The 17,475-nt window shown below is 39.9% G+C and overlaps 1 long non-coding RNA gene across 1 annotated transcript; it reads right to left on the reverse strand.

Moving 5' to 3' along the window:
• Window positions 1-282: 282 nt before the first annotated feature.
• Window positions 283-5,076, reverse strand: LOC135313822 (uncharacterized). The gene is made up of 3 exons (XR_010373319.1): window positions 4,965-5,076; window positions 4,187-4,370; window positions 283-1,487 (listed from the first exon to the last, which is right to left on the reverse strand). It is a non-coding gene; the product is annotated as an uncharacterized LOC135313822 (long non-coding RNA).
• Window positions 5,077-17,475: the final 12,399 nt, after the last annotated feature.

A 17,475-nucleotide genomic window follows, 5' to 3' on the forward strand; every position in this document is an offset into this window, starting at 1 on the left:
CAGAATAGGAACAAAATGTATCACTACCAACCAAGGTGCTGTAGGTTTCTTCCAGGGAGGCTGTCAGGATTCCCACTCATGCTGGTGGTACTGGCTTTTCCCTGGAAACAGAAACCAGTGTGAAGACATCAGCCTGTGGATCCTGACAGATGACCATTAGCCATGATAACTATAGTGGTTAAAAAGATTATGGTTTTTCCTGCCAGAGGTTACTTCCCCCATGCTGCAGCACCCAGTCTGTCATAGTACTTAAACAACCAATAAAGATGTGTTTGTGCTAACATGGCTGTGCTGAGACATGGACACACCCCAGTCTGTAGCTTCTGCCTTAAGAGCAGTAATCACCAGTAAGGGGATAGGCAGATAATGAGTGGCAGTAAGGTCTTAAGCTCCTGCAGGTGTTTGCTTCGGAGTAGATGAGTCAGAGCTCTTACTGTAAACCACTTACTGAGCAGTCATTACATGACCAGTTTTTGCAGTGTGCTGTAGCCTACTTGAACGTGTTTCTCTTTCTTTATGGAGGGTCTATCATACAATGTTCTTATCCTCCCAGGTTGTGTTTTGGGTGGGTTTTTTTTGTTTGTGGTTTTGGGTTTTTTTTTTAATCACTGCAACGAACAGACTTACCTAGAAGTATTAACATTAGAATGTATCCATGCTGGTTTCCTCTGAGTTAAACACAGATGAAAGGCTATCGTATTGCAGTCCTTTTAGTTATGCAGTCTCCTTTGTAAATAATTTTTGAGAAACATTAGTGGCATGAAAGCTTCCTAACCATGTTGCAAAAATCTTTGATTCTGACTGGAAGAGATTATATGTTGTATACCATAATCTGCAGTGTGTATGGACATGTACCTTAAAATACATGAAGGAATGAAACTTCACAGCACTGATGATTCTGGTTAGGAGTGATGAATGTTTGGTTACTTCATTTTTAACCCCTCTTCCAGACTGCTGGGAAATCTGTACCATGAACTAATAGTAAAACAACTGCTTTCCAGGAAACAGCCAGAAGCTGTCAGACAGAACATGTTGAACAACATTAAAACCACCATTTTTTTCATCCTCTGTCTGGAGCTCAGATAGAAGAACTTTCAGCACCTGTGTCAGATTGATGTTGTCTCGTGCCCCACTCAACCTTCATTTTGGTCTCGAAGAGGTGTGTATCTGCAGATTTTTCCCCCAATACCAGACTTTTGCAGATGTTTCAGCCTCTGTAGCCTAAAAGGTAGATGTTGGCCTTGCAGTCGAAATTCACAGTCAGTACTTTAATTCCCACGGAGCACAGAAATTTGAGATATGGAAAAAGCCAGGCAGCAGGCAAATGGCAAAGAGAAGGGCATGTAGGGAGCAATAACGAAGTAAGGATTTTCTCTTAAAACTTATCTGGTGGAAGAGTTGGTGATTCTTACTTATTTCATTGATATGGTGTGATTGCAAATCTTCCTCATAGAGTGGGAAACTTGGATTTTGAGTCAATGATGACACTGGAAGAAATCACAAGCAAAGAGAATTTATCACTTTAGAATTTACCCTGAGTAGAGATTGGTGCATTTTCACTGCCTCATCTGAAATATTAGGAAACTGTCTTTACCAATGGCTTCTACTCCTCTCAGAAAAGAAGTTTTGAAACCATCCAGTCATGCCATAGAAGACAGCTCCTCATGTCAAAGAATGGGGCAAAGGGGCACCATCCCCCTCTGTTTCTCCTGTAGAAGCTGAGTTACTGCTGAGGTTACTGCGCAAAAATTAATGGCTCCCAGGGCAAAAAAGGAGACCAAGAAGGAAAGACCCTTACTCTGCAGTCCCATGTAGTTTATAACTGTATGAAATAAAAAGATATAACATCCGATTTTGCCTCTGAATATCCCCCAGCACCACCACTGGCACTTTCCCTGGACTCAGGGAGGTAAATGGGCAGAGGAGACACTAATCCTATGAGCCCCCAGGCACTAAGCAGCTTGGAAGTGTCACAGTTTTGAGGATTGTTGCATACCCAGCAGCAGAAATGTAGACACTCGAGATGTTTCCACATAGTCACAGAGGTCCCTTTGGGTTTGGCACCGGTGATTTTTAGGTTCTAAATTTTGTACTTTCACAGCTAAAGTGACAGGTAGGCATCAAAGCCTCCTCTGAGGGACTTGTGTCTGCACTCCAATTACTTGTCTGCAGCCCTTTCTTCATTTATTTACAGGATATTATAGGAACTTTGTGCCAGGGAAGGTCCAGATGATGTATGTGTCTAACTCTTCACACAGAGAGGCATATAAGTTCAGTTAGTATAACAAAAACAGTAGAATTCATTATTTAGGTAAATTTCAACTACTTATTTATAGAAAGTTGATTTCCTCCTAACAAGATAAATCCAATTAAAAAATCCTGTCACTTCTCTTCTTTCCAGGAGACAGCCATAAATGTGCCTTTGCTGTTATCAGATGTGTGAAGCAACATTACTGTATGTTTTCACACCTAGTTGATTACTTAACCATCTGTTCTCTCTGACAATGCAGGATACAAGACGGGACGAAAGGAAGGGAAGAGAAATAAATGGAAACATTGCTGTGATTGGCTTTTAACTCATCCCTTAATTTTTCATTTGAACCCTAAATCCCAGGTCAATTTTTATTACAGTGTTATGTTTGCTGAAAGAAGACCTATATATTAAACAAACCTCTTAGTCTTCTTTTTTTTTCTTCTCAAAATAATGAAATGTATTGCAACATTCTTCATATCCTCTCTGGATGAATATAAAATGGAGGTGGAAGGAGGATAATTTTGTAGGTGGAACATTATGTGCATTAGATAAAAATCAGTTACTTAGTAGCTCATATTTAAAAATATTCACACTTAATTTAACTCTCTTCTTTCTCTGGGAGAGCTGTGGGTGTGTTAATCTTTTGGGCTGATAAAATCATTCATCTGGAAGGCCAGGTTGAAAACTGATTTTAAATTTTCAGTTAGCTTTGTTGTAATATGTCTTCTTTGGCTTAAATTTATTTTTCAGACATCATTTAAAAATAGAGGCCCATACAGATTTAATTAAAACATATAGGCTCCAATCACACATTTTAAATTATAGATTTTGCAATTACTAAAATACAAAACCCAATAACCTCACACTATTTTCCCTTGACATTTTCAATAAGACACAAAACCAAATCTCCTTCATTTTGATAGCTATGCCAAGGACAAGTATTTTGCCATTCCCTGCTATTTTATTTATCCATTATAATTATTGACTCAGATGGCAAATAGAATTTTGAAAAAAAAAAAAAATAAGGTAAGAAATATAGTAAACGCACAAATGATTCTGTAAACACAGAATCTCTCAGATCACACTCAATACACAGGTGATACAGCATCCTTTGAAAGAGGCATTGCATATCTATATGGCCACTGCCAAGAGCCATTAGTGACCATCCAAACCAAAAGCAGAACTTTGTCTCTCTCTTGTTCGGCCAGCGGAGGTAACAACTTTGTGTACAAGTGGGAATTGGTGACGAAAACATGGAAGTAACTTGCTAGTCAGATAGTGGCATTTTAGGACATCCCCCCCAATTATATCCCCCCTCCCCCCCACCCTTACAGGAATAAAGCTTGTCCTATGTTAAAAGACAGACACAAACTAGGGATTACTGAGGTTAAGGAAACCCTAATTTAACCCTTTTGTGGACTACAGTGGACATAGAATCATAGAAGAGTTTGTGTTGGAAGGGACTTTTAAAGGCCATCTAGTCCAACCCCCCTGCAGTGAGCAGGGACATCTTCAACTAGATCAGGTTGCTCAGAGCCTGACCTTGAATGTTTCCAGGGATGGGGCATCTTCAACCTCTTTGGGCAACCTGTTCCAGTGTTTTACCCACCCACCCCCCATTGTAAAAGATTTCTTCCTTATCTCTAGTCTGAATCTACCCTCTTTTATTTTAAAACCATTACTGCTTTTTCTATTGCAACAGGATCTACTAGGTCCTTATCTAGCTGATCAGATGCCTAATTCCTGCAACTCTGGCACAGAAAATCACCATCAAAGACGGAGAGCAGCAAGTGTAGGTAATGCAGATGGTGTCTCTGACTTGAGTGACGGAGCAAGTCATAAGAGAAAAAATGCCTTGTGAGCTGCAGGTGGCTTTGGGATGTTCAAAGCTGTGTGGGTACAGCGAAGGTTAATGTGACAGGAGGTGCTTACTTTGGTACTTTTTTGTTCACAGTTGTTTTCTGTCCATGTAAGAAGATCACTTGGGTGGGAGGTTTCTCTTTACCTGACAGGCACCGAGCAAATGAAGGGGGGAAATCCCGGGAGACTTTAGGCGTGACTGCAGAGAGAGGATGGATGTGAATCACAGTGGGGAGCTGGGAAACACAGGAGCTTCCTGAAAACAAGAAATGATCATGGAGACTTACACTCCAGGAAGTCATTGCATTAACTGAAAACAATCATGAAGTCAAAGATATGTCTTGAGGGACTCGGGTGGGAGAGAGTTGTGTATAAATGCTGTTAGTTTCTCATCTTTCTACATTAGGCACTTTGAGGTTTCTTTGCTTGAAAAGTGAAATATTCTAGTTCTTATGCAGTAAAACTTGGGTTTTTGGGTTTCTTTGAAGGCTCACTGCAGCAGATGGTCTGGGCAAAGCCATGTCAATGTTTTGGTAAACGTGGAGTATTTCCACAGACCTTTGGTGGGATGGAGAAACAAGGCTGACTGTTGGTGGTTCTGAGTAGACAAATAAATACTGGAGGAGGGAAGCAACTGTGGCAGCAATATTGTGGGACCAGGTCTTTGTGTCAAGAAACATATGATGAGGCTCTCTGCTCACCAGTCCACAGAAAAGATGAGGAGTATACTGGAAATTAATTCACTTTGCTTCAGCTCAAGCTACCTATGTTTCCTATGTATTTTGAATGAAAAGCAAAATTTTAGTTGCAGCTTTGTGTTTTAGGAGAGGAATTTGGTTAGTGAGCTTACCTGTCACCCATGTGTGAAAATGCCTGAGCTAGCCTTGCATTTCATCAGGTATCATGTCTTCTTTAAAAGTAATGCTTCCAGGAGTAATGGCTGCATCATGCTTTCCAGAAAATCCCTGCTGCAAGTCTGTGGTTTAAAGCTATTAGTTAGGTTTGCAGTCCATCAAATTTCAGATCAATACACTACAGAGAACTGACACAGATCCTGCACAAAGACAGATTGCACTTTCAAGGGAATTTCATGCCATTTAAAAATGGAATTAACCAAGATGGAAATGCTAAAAATACATGAAAGATAAAGTTTAAGTCACTAATGGAAAACTCTTTGTGTCATTCTGCTTATTAAAAGACAACAAACTGCCACAAAATAAATGCTCCCTGCTAATGAGTTAATATTTAATCAACACAGTGCTTTGTTCGGTGGGGGGGGAGGAAATCTTCTGTTCATAATTTTTTATTGGCAGTCCTTTTAAAAAGTAGATTGAAAAATCAAACACTCTATATTTAAATTACTCTTTTTTTCTATGCAGTGCAGCAGGAGTGTGCTGTCGTGCTTGTTATCATTTTCCGTATGACCCTAAGCCCTCAATCTCAAAGAATAGGAGAGAAAATGGAGGTCACACTATTTCTTATACATGTCGTCATGCAGATATGTGCTCATCATACAGAAGCAGGCTTTCAAATGGGTTTTTTAGTTCCAAACTTCAAGGTAACATAATTTGTTTTTAATAACAATTTCTACTGGCCTTTCTTGCACTCCACGAATGGGACTGCTGCTGCGTGTCTGGCTGTGTTAGTGCTCGTTGAATAGGGAAGGGATCCATCTGCCGAATCCCATGAGAAGTTAGCATGCTGGGCTTAGGTGGAGTTACCTATTTTGCATCTTAGGGCCCAGACTCCACCAGTGGAATTCTGCAGGAGGCAGCTTGGCAATGGAAGCGGGAGAACAAAACACATATTGATGAGAAGACTCTGCCAAAGAACTGGATGAAGAGTAATAAAAACTGGGGTGGTGGTAGGCTGAATTTTGATAAATCACCTTGCTGTTCTGCATGTAGCCTTTTCCCACCTTTTCAGCTTTAAAATCAATATGTCTTTCCAATTAACTTCTCATTAGCCAGAAAAGGTCTAATTTCTTTTTCCAGCTGTGACTAGTGTATGAAAATGTATTTCAAACTGTGCAAAAAATCACCACCTGGATAAAATTTACCTGATACCCTCCCTCTGCAGTACATATTTTCTTTCCAGCAGGCCAAAAAGTTAATGTTTTTTTCCTCACTCTCAATAGCTTTTACACCTCCCATAATATTTCATCAAGCATGTAAGGGGTCTGGTTTTTTTTTTAACATTTTGATGGTATCCTAGAGACTAAGTTAGAATTATTTTTTCCCCACTGACTTCTAAAGCACTGCTGTCATTTACTGCATAGAGTCAGATATAGTGTTCTGCGTAAAAAGTTATAGATCCTCCACGTGTATTCTTGCCTCAATATCTTCATAATTCTGGATGCTGCATTTAGGTCGAAATATGGTTCTCTATGAGTACAGGACATTTGCTTCCTGCTGCTCTTATATCTTCTCCGTCTTCCTGGGCAGGCTTCCCTCCTCTGACCACAGCAAATCTTTTGAGTTTATGTTTCTTCACACTAGTATCTGGCTCATTTTGGGGTGGGTGCTTTTTCACTCTTCTGTGAACTACTGGAGGATGTGGCATCTTCTGGCTCTAGCCAACTTCCTTTGAAAACCAATTATTTTATTCAGAGCACAGTTGTTAAGTTTAATGATTTCCCTGTGTATCCACACATGGAGAGAGATTATGTTTTGCCTTGTCAGAAAATGCTAAATTCAACATGCTCAGAAAGGAGACTCATGATACAGCAGTTTTCATAGCAGTGTCTTCTCATTAGCATTTAGATTTCTTTGGTTTTACCCAGACAAATTCCTGAAACTCTTATACCAGTCAGAGGTAAAAAGAGTTTATAGGGGCAAAAGGCACAGAGCAACATATTTGTAGTCGGTGGAAAGCTGGGTTTGCAAGCCTTCCCTTCCCTAGAAGAATATCTGCACTCTTTAGAGAGGCTGACAGTCACTAGGTCTAACCATGTTGAGGTGATAGCGAGTAACTAGTGAGGATCAAAGGCGTGATGGAGACTGTTCTCTTCAGTCTTGGTTTCGGTGTTTTCAGCTAGAGATTGAAGTTCCTTTAAGGAGTAACTGGGCCAAGTGGAATCTCCTGGGCAGGGAAGATCAGTCTGATTTTGGGGGAGATATTGAGATTGTTTATGACAAAGGAGGTGCAAGGACTGAAAGCAGTGATAGCCATTTGAGGTGCCCCAAAAGAGCCTGCCTGATCTCCAGCTATTGTTCTAGAAGGCTGTGGGCTTCCTGGAGTTCTGATACGTCTGCTGGTTCTAACTGTCTTATATACTTCTGTGTCTCTAAAATAGTAATAGATGGATGCTTCTGCTTGCATAACTGAAACCTGTCTTATGTGTCTCTTTTCATGATCTGAAATGTTCCCTAAGCCCCAATTAAATTTCATTAAGTGGATCTCCATCAACTATAATGAAGCTTAGATACTTAGCTCATATACTGACAGCTACATATAGGCCCCTAAATTACGTGTCTAATCTTGCACCAAATCCAACTCCTAATTAGTGATCAGTAGGAGTGAAAGCAAGAAGTCAGCTACGGTCAGGGAATGGCTGTGTAAAAATTCTCTCTGTTTTTTCTGCTTGATCTAACTGTTGTACATTTTTTTTTCCCATTTTGTTAATGGAAATTTGTTGATAATAATTTGTTAATAAGTTGTTAATAAGTTGTTAATAAGTTAATTATCCTAGATTTTACTCTAATGGAGCCTGGCTTTTTTAGAGTTTAAAAGCCTTTCAACCTTTTTTGAGGAGCTCCCTATAGAAGACTACCTAGACCACTGACCTCAAAAGCTCAGGACAGTCCTGTCACAAGGCATGAGATCCAAAGCACTATATATGTGCAGTGGACCTATGATTCTTGTGTTCTCAGCTTCCCAGGGGTCCGACTTCCAAGAGTACATCAGGGTGGATGCTATTTCAAAGTGAACAGGCAGGGACTGAGGCACTTAATGCATACAGACCATGTCTTGGGAGCTTGGGCCCTTCTACCTGACATTGTCTTTGGCTCTTGGATCCTCTCTGTCTTATCCCACCAGCCATAGTTACAGCTATTTAGGCTGTTCCCAGTTCTCCCTACAGCTGCAGCCCCTTCAGCACTGTGGCTAAGTAAGAACATAGATTTTTCTGGAAACAAGTCTTCACACTGGTCACCTGATATTATCTAGATAAAAATTTTCTTCCAGCCTTTAGACCTTCATATAGGCCTGGATGTTATATCTCTTTTCTCTTCTTTTCTTCTCTTTTGTTTACTAAGATTTGCTGTGTAATTCTTATTGTAATTTATCTAGTTTATATTTCAAGTCAGGTTTTGGTTTTTTTTAATTCATAAGAGGTTGCTTGGTCACAAGCTCTCCGCCCCTTTGACAGATGATTATAATCTTCAACATGTCACAGTGATTCATAAGCTGTGTTACCTCTTAAATGAGTAAGTCAGTTCAGCAAGACTCCTTGCTAAGCAGGGTGCTACTCAGTACAAGTAGCTGGGTTAGAATTGGACTCCTCAAATGTAATTACTACAAAGATAAAAACAGGGGGTCAGAAAAATTAAAGATCACCTGGAGCAAAACCAGCTAATCTACCTAAATGAAACATACCCATTTTAACTCCTAAAAAGGTGTAGTTAAATTTCCCTTACTCAGATGCTGTTATTGTCCATGCCTGTATTACTCTATGTTGTGATGAGAACTAGCAAAGAAAGCAGACAGAGGTTGTCCAAGTCAACACATCACCCAGAGACAGACTGAAGAGTAGGGACCTACTGAGGTTCACCCTATACAAGGAGGAAAGGGTAGGAGCAAGCAGGTAGGATTCCTCCCAGCTTGCAGTGCCCCATAATAGTACTCACAGCCACAGGCATGCTCAAGTCAGACGTCAGAGAATTAATCTCAGCACTTGTGTCGGTGTCAGAGATCAATAACTCTTGAACATCTATTTGCGATCTCTTTACTGAAAAGCTCTGTGGCTCATCCCATATTGTTCTGTTTTCTGTTCTCTTGTCCCTGTGAACTTTAATTTAGAAGCACAGATAGATACATTCTAAAGACGTGACGTACCTTGAAAGCTCAGGATATTCAGACACTGATTCTGAGCACTAGTGTCCTGTTGTTTCTTCCTTTAAAATTCGCTTATTGCATCAGATCCATGGGGAACTGATCTACATTACTGGTAAGCTAGAAAAATGTGTGAGCAAGTGTACAAAAAACATCACATGTTTGCTCATGTTTTGCAGCCTAATAAATTTCCTGACACAGCTGAAGAGGTGACAAGCATGCCCCAGGACCAATAGTAATTGCTATGGTGGAAGGAAAGAGAAACTTCTTTAGATAGTGCTGCTGCTGCACCTTTTGTGTTGTAAACACCTGGCTGCAGAAATTCTTTATTCAGGCACAGTGATAAATATGACAGAGATCTAAAGCTGACTTTTCATGAGTACAATATACCTTCAAAGGGACTGCGTTACCTGTTTGTTAACTGGGTAGAAATTATACTTTTGGATTTGACACACATACGCTAGCCAATATCTGTACTGTTTGTATGGCATTCTTGCCATGTTTGAATCTATTCTGACTTACAAATGACTTTCTGAACTAGGTGTTGTAGCGTTTCTGTCCTTAAGTTCAGGTTGGGGCAGCTGACCTGAAAGCCTCTTGTTCTTCTTAATTTGATGGTGGTTTTTGTTATACAGATTTATTTAGTGTTACTCATTTAAAGACAAATCTTCTGGAATAACTGATGACTCCCCTGTTAGTTATTACATACAGTTTTAATGTTTGCATATTGTTTGTCACTGTGCCCTGTGTGCTGAAGAAAGAAGGCAAGAAATAGTTGCTGAATATGGAATGTGCCCTAAAGCCATCTAAAAAAAAACCTACTAGATACTGTCCAAATGTATTTGGCAAAACAGAGAAGGTTGCTGACAGAGGCTGTAGCAATCCTATTCAACACTTCCATAGGATTTGTACTTTGCAGAAGCTGCATAATAAGCTCTTGACTCTGCAAAATGCTGTACATGAACAGCTCCTTGGGCTCAAGGGCTACTCTGTTACCACCATTAGATGATTTTCAGCTACTTTAATTAAACTATCTGCAAAGGAATGCTTAAAAATCATGGTGATGAACAAGATGGCTATTACAACATACTTGCCAGAGTGTGCACAGTTCTTCTGAATGTCAGTGCTAAGTGGACTTCTGCAAAGTATATCTCACTCCTGTGAGCCAAGATTGTTCACTCATTTATCCAAATGCAAAGGCACAATCCAGGCTGGGTAAAACAGGCAGAACTGACTTTCCATTGATTACAGTGGAGCATACTTTTCATCTCAGGTGGGTGTCCAGCTATGAGGTTTAGATAAAGGAGTTGTTGACGTATTATTGCAGTACTCACTAGATGACAAGTTGGTTGCCGTGGTAACTCATTATTTAATGTTTGAATGGTGATATAAATAGGAACACCACACATGTTAGTTGTCATACATTAGCATGATAAGAGAGGTAAGAGATGTCACCCGCTTCAGATTCTAGATTTCTACAAAGTACAATACTTTTATACTTTTGTGTGTGTTGGAGAAAGGGCTCAAAGTTTCATATTTTTTATAATATAATCACATTGTAAAGGTTGAGTAGAAATCTGATTCCATTCAGAGAAGACTTTGAAATGTTATCAGAAGTATCTTCTGTACAAGGCCATGAGAATTTTAAAAAAAAAAAAAAGAAAAAGTCAATCTACTTTCCTAAAGTGTTCTTTTAAAAGTCACACAAACACTGCTCTCCAAGGCAACCTGGCTTTCCAGGAAAACAAGAAGACTTAATGTTTCGTTTAAAAACTAGACTACAAGGAGTAAAATAGGTAAGTCGTACAAACGAGAAGCTGAGTTTAGTTTGGTGCAGAACTAGGTACAAAAGCAAGGAAGAGAAAGGGCAACAGTACTAATCAAAAAAATGTGCTCACCTCAAAGATGTGCACATGCTACGGTAAGCGGTTTCAATAAGATATCTACAGACTTTTTTCTTTTTCCCCATAAATCTGTTCCTTCCAAATGAATCATCAACCACAGGACTGAACTTCCCAAACCTCTCTGAGTTTGTGATGAGGGTCCAAATATCTTGCTCTGATCACATGCATGGAGAGTTCAGTCTAGTACTGAAGTTATTAGAGGTTAGCATCACAAAATCTGTAGCTAGCTGACATCAAGACATTACAAAAAAGTGTACAAAGGTAAAGGACAACTGGCTAGACTAAAAAACCCTAAATACTTCCTTTGTGTAAATGGCTTAAAAATAATATTGCCACTTACTGGGGAGTTAGCAGTTAGTGGGTCTCTTTACTCTGTACACTCCATCCACTTAATAATGTTGAGAGTTAGTGATAGAAGATGATAGATAATTGAAGATCTAGGTATTTCACTGTCTACCTCTTTGTGTAACTGATCCTCATTGGTGATTAAGGTGGCTGATGTATCTGAGGTGGCTTTTCGTAAGTCAAGTATTGAAGATCAGCCTGGAGTCCAATGACAGCCAGCTGGTCTCGAAATTACCCATCTTACCAAGTATGTTCTGTAAGGTGTACTGAGCTTTTTGGTACCATAATTAGACCCACACTGTTCTCCAGATCAGTTAATTTTAAATTACATTGTTTTAGCTACCCAAGGTCTTGTCACATAAATAATGGCAGTATAAGCTTTTCTGCAGTGATGCATTTAAAAAATTTCAGTGACCAAAACAGCTTGTGACTACATTACTGCTTTTCCAGTTGAGTTGCATCCATAGATTTGAAGTGTCCAGCTTCTCTGTGTCTGCTTTAGTGGTAAAAAAAAAACATTCTGAGAGGTAAAAATGCTCAAGTTCACTCTTCTTGTTTGTTTTGTGAGAATGAAAAGTGATAACAAATTTAGACAGGTTAGTTTATTCTTTCAGCTGCAAGGGAAGGAATTCTTCAGTTTTGTAAACCTACTCCTTCCCACTGTCTTTTGTGCCTCAAAATGATGAGACTAGTAAAAATAAAGAGGATTTCATAGGCGCAGTGTTTCTTGTTGACTTTTTGTATACAGCAAATATTTCCTATGAGTTCTTTCATGTGAACGCAGTGTGAAGGAAAGAAAGCAAAATGATAATTCATTTAATTAGATCTGTTTTATTTCCTCCTTTAGCTAGTGACAACCTAGAAAATCAGCATCATGTTTCCAGCTCTTGGGAAGGAAAGGCAAAGTTTGTCAGCCAATTGCAGTTTTACATTTGCTTTCCCTCCCTCAAGTACAGGGAAATCAAAATGAGGAAAATGTAGAAAAAGGCAATGAGAAGAGCGGACAGCTGACTTCCAAGCCATATTCTGAGAAAGAAAGCAGGAAGGAGAGTGAAATAAGAGAATGTAGAGAGTAAGCTGAGCATACTCGAAAAGGCGCTGAGCCCCATGCAGACTCTGTCCCCTCTGGGCAATGCAGCTGACTGTTATTCAGTCAGTGTGGGCCAGATTCACATTTGTATGAAAACCCATTACAATGTCTTAAAAAGGGGTTCCATATGCGTAATTTCTAGGCCCAGTAGGTATTTCTAGACAAACTTCAACAGTACTGCTCTTGCTATCCACATTCATTCCTAAGAGGACGGGTTGCATTGCTGTTTGAATTCATACTTCAACACACAAAAGGTATTTTTGGAAATATACACAGAGTTCACTTGTTACAGCAATTCTTTTTCTTATTTATTTCAGATGGTAACTTGTATATCCATCAAGTGGTAAGATGTTCCATGGGAAATATTGTAATTGCACATATTTAGACGGTACATCATTTACCTTTATTACAACTCTTGTTGCAGCTGTGGTTTCAAAAATTATCCCAGTGTGTACAACCATGTTGGTGCAATTAGGAGAAACTGGTTCTTTGTCTTTATAATCCTTTTCTGAATGAGAAATAGGTACACCAATAGAGCAGAGAAAGCATTGTACTGTATTATAATCCTGCAAGACAGCCTGGCCCCATGGCAGTTCATGGAGAAGCAAATCAGACTTAGAGAATAGTTTGGGAAGGGAAACCTAGTTAAAGTGTTTACGGTAAATATAGGAACTGATGTGTGGGCGTTGCAGTCACAAATCCTGTTATATGCTAATACGATTTATGAGCATAACTCCCAAATACCATTATCAGAGTTAACCCTGGTGTACCTGTTGTATTTAAAATTAAAATGAAGGTATGCTATTTGCACTTTCAAAACATTGGACCTATATTACACAGAAACATTTAATATTTTAACTTATTTTTTGCTGACTAGATACACTGTCCCAGAGCACTAGTCTGTCATTTGAACAATGATTGACATTCTTCTTGAACCTGATAAAACTTGAATTCAAGTAAACTAATTGCAATTTCATTTAAATATATGAGTTTTAAGGTAGGAATTCCTCTGTCAAGGAATGACTGATACCTTAGTAGGCACAGTGTGTTGTATCAAAGCAACATTTAGAAACAACTTATGACACAGCCTTCATGCTGGAGTGAGTTCTTAGAGACATGAGACACCCAAAGAAACTAAGCAAATGTGCATATTCCAGTTTAGAACTCTCTTCAGGGTCATGGTGTGAATTGGTCTGTCTAATCTGACTTCATACGCTGTTCCAGGAGAAATTACATTTATTTTCTGCACCTCTTGTAGCAGAACTGTTTCCACCTGTACTGCTCATGGCTAATGAATTGTTTTTACCCTCTTTGCATAGCACTTGGAGCAGTCCTTGACTTGGTTGCTGACTCACAGACTTTTCTTTACACAATGCATTACGTATACCCAGCCAAATATGTGTGTCCAGATTTGTTAAGGGAAAACCTAGCTGATCTGCTACAGAGAAAAATCCTGGGGGATGAATTTGTGGACAACCAGGGAACCAGAGTGTAATTCAACTGCTGGTGTTGACATACTCATTTTGAACAGTCATATTTAGGCTTCAGTGTTGCAAAGTGTTTCTACTCTATTATTATTCAATACAATGACTAATTCTATTAATTGGGGACTAACCATCCTTCCTCCGCCAAACTACTAGTGTTTGCTGAGAAACCTTCTTTATTGCAAAACTGGAAAAATTATGCTTGGGGTTTTAAAGGCTGCTTAATTCTGGAATCTAAACTGAGCTGCACACAGACCTGGGAGCAGAAATAGAATCATGGAAACATAGAATCATTAAGGTTGGAAAAGACCTCTAGGATCATCAACTTCAACCATCAACCCAACACCACGTTTCCTCCTAAACCATGCCCTGAAGTGCCACGTCTACATGGTTTTTTGAACACCTCCAGGGATGGTGACTCCACCACCTCTCTGGGCAGCCTGTTCCAATGCCTGACCACTCTTTCAGTGAAGAATTTTTTCCTAATACCCAATCTAAACCTCCCCTGATGCAGCCTGAGGCCATTTCCTCTCATTCTATCACTAGTAACTTGGGAGAAGAGACCAACACCCACCTCGCTACAACCTCCTTTCAGGTAGTTGTAGAGAGTGATAAGGTCTCCCCTCAGCCTCCTCCAGACTAAACAAACCCAGTCCTCTCAATCTCTCCTCATAAGGCCTGCTCTCCAGACCCTTCACCAGCTTCGTTGCCCTTCTCTGGACATGCTCCAGCACCTCAATGTCCTTCTTGCAGTGAGAGGCCCAAAACTGAGCACAGTATTCTAGGTGCAGCCTCACCAGTGCCGAGTACAGGGGCACGATCACCTCCCCGGTCCTGGTGGCCACACTATTGCTGATACAAGCCAAGACACTGTTGGCCTCCTTGGCTGCCTGAGCACACTGCTGGCTCATGTTCAGCCAGCTGTCAACCAACACTCCCAGGTCCTTCTCTGCCAGGCAGCTCTCCAGCCACTCCTCCCCAAGCCTGTAACGTTACATGGGGTTGTTGTGACCCAAGTGCAGGACCCAGCACTTGGCCCTGTTAAACCTCATATAGCTGGCCTTGACCCATCAATCCAGCCTGTCCAGGTCCCTCTGTAGGACCTTCCTACCCTTAGGGAGATAGACACTCCCGCCCAACTTGGTTTCATCTGCAGACTTACTGAGGGTGCACTTGATCCCCTCATCCAGATCATTGATAAAGATATTAAACAAGACTGACCCCAACACTGAGCCCTGGGGAACCCTGCTCATGACCGGCTGCCAGCTGGATTTAGCTCCCTTCACCACAACTCTCTGGGCTTGGCTGTCTGGACAGTTTTCACCTATTGAAGAGTACGCCCTCTTGATCAAAATAATGAAAGTGATCAAAATACTAACTACTCATCTATCATTGTGTATCAGGTAATAGGGACCTCCTCCATCAGTGTACGTCTTTTACCTGTTACAGGGTCCTTCAGAGGAAAACTGTACTGGATTCCCATTAAAATTGCTTAAATGCAACTTAGCATCTCAGAGGACAGTAAATGGAAGTCTGTGGTGGATTCACAGAGGAACAGACTATTTTTCTGAGAAAGACCTAGTTCAACACACCTGATGTTGCTTACATTGGCAACAGATGTTATGGTGCATTCATAACTTGACCATCTCCTGTAGCCTATATTTTGTGGAAAGTGTAAATATCTTTCATGCCATGGTTTGTTGAGCAAATTGTGCATGCACAACCGTCTAGTGTATTGGTCTCAGAATGAAATTCACAGTCTATCCATGTTATCTGAAAAATGGTAGCTGCAGATTGCATAACAGTTTCTGCAATATTCAGTCCCCTTCTCCAGGTCCAGTCGTGGTATTAGTAACAAAAATAATTTATGAAAGCCTTTGAAAGATACATAAAAAAAAAATCTGGAAACCAGTTCATGGTTTAATTGGCCTATTCCTTACCCCCTAAAGATTTCTGAGGATTGTGCAAGTAATGAGATGGGAAAGATTAACATCAAATACAATTCCAAAACTTGTATAGCACAAAAGTGCAAAACAATGAGAAGTCAAGCTCAAGGAACATGAAATTCATCATTCAACCTTGTTTTGGCTGGCTAGGAGAAATGTATGAGTTGAAATCTTTACCTCTGACTAATGTTTGCCATCAGGCCTGAAATTTTCAAAGTGAGAATGTTCCCCTTTACACAATAAATTTAAAAAATATCAGAAAGCATATTTTTTTTTAATAGAAAATAATAACCCCTGGAGCTCACTAGCACAAAACTTTGCCATCCTGGACATTAATAGGATTCTAACAAAGATTAGTCCTCCCTGGAAAAAGTAAAAGCTATTTTATGAAGACTGTAAGTTACAAAGCTGTAATTTCCCTGGTTCATGGCATAAACCAACTGTGGACACAGGAGAACAAACTCTTCCCTGTGAGCACATCATTCTTTAACAATCCATCGTGGGAACATTACAGTAATTAATGAATGATTAGTTAATTTGTTTGTGGAAATTTAATTTTTCTATTTTCTTGTGTTATCACAGTAATTTGAAACAGAGAAATTTCCAGGAATCAATGGCTAATCTTTTGAAGATCTAGGCATCATTAGAATGCTGCCTGTCAAGGCTGGAATTAAAACGAATTTGCTCCCTTGTGAGCTGCATTAGACTGTAAAAACATGAAATGTGTGAAAAACTTCAAACTGTGATATGACGCCAAAGTCATGTAAACACATGCAGTTTATAACTCTTGTGCATCTTCAGTCTTTGTAGGAAAATCACAACTGGGTGGAGCCTTACCATCTCTGGGATCTAACACATTCAGAGGCATTGAGGAGAGTACAAGGAAAAGTGATGAAGAAACTGTAAAAATTACTCCGTTTCTCCAAAAATGCACAGGGCCTTTGAATATCAAGCAGCAAGATTTTTAGTTGCTATTTCTGTAGGCTCAGAAGGAACCCACAGATAAATCTGACAACTATTTCCACACTTATGCTAGTTGAGCCTATATGGATGATATTGACCAGCAGAAAGACTTGATATGAAAGAAAGCTGTATTATAAGAAACTGTGGGATATAGCACAGGACTAAGCCAGAAGAGCTGTTCTTCGGCGTTATAAACTGCTTCCACAGAGCAGATTAAGACTGGAATCAACTACAGAGCAACTTCTGAAAATCAAATTAAGAGCTTCTAGCTCTTCAGTCTGTCAGATGATGCGAATATATAGAGAAGCAAAAGAGCAAAGATAAGACCCCAGAAGGCTGTGGGAAAGATTTGATTCTTGACAAGGATTTCCAAACCACTGGAAGACTCTTAAAAGGGACTTCAAAACCAATCACTTAGCTTTTACTCAGAGTTCAACACAGAGTCAGAAAAATTAAGTCTCTTACTCCAGTCTAGTGGAGCTGGTGTTAAGGTACTTCTGGTTGTACCTCTGAAGTCCTGTTCTCTGCTAAGACAATTGCCACTGATAGGTGGCAAATTACTTGCACCTCCTGAGTG

Source organism: Phalacrocorax carbo, chromosome 1, assembly GCF_963921805.1.
Source record: "Phalacrocorax carbo chromosome 1, bPhaCar2.1, whole genome shotgun sequence".
In the NCBI taxonomy this organism is placed as follows: Eukaryota; Metazoa; Chordata; class Aves; order Suliformes; family Phalacrocoracidae; genus Phalacrocorax; species Phalacrocorax carbo.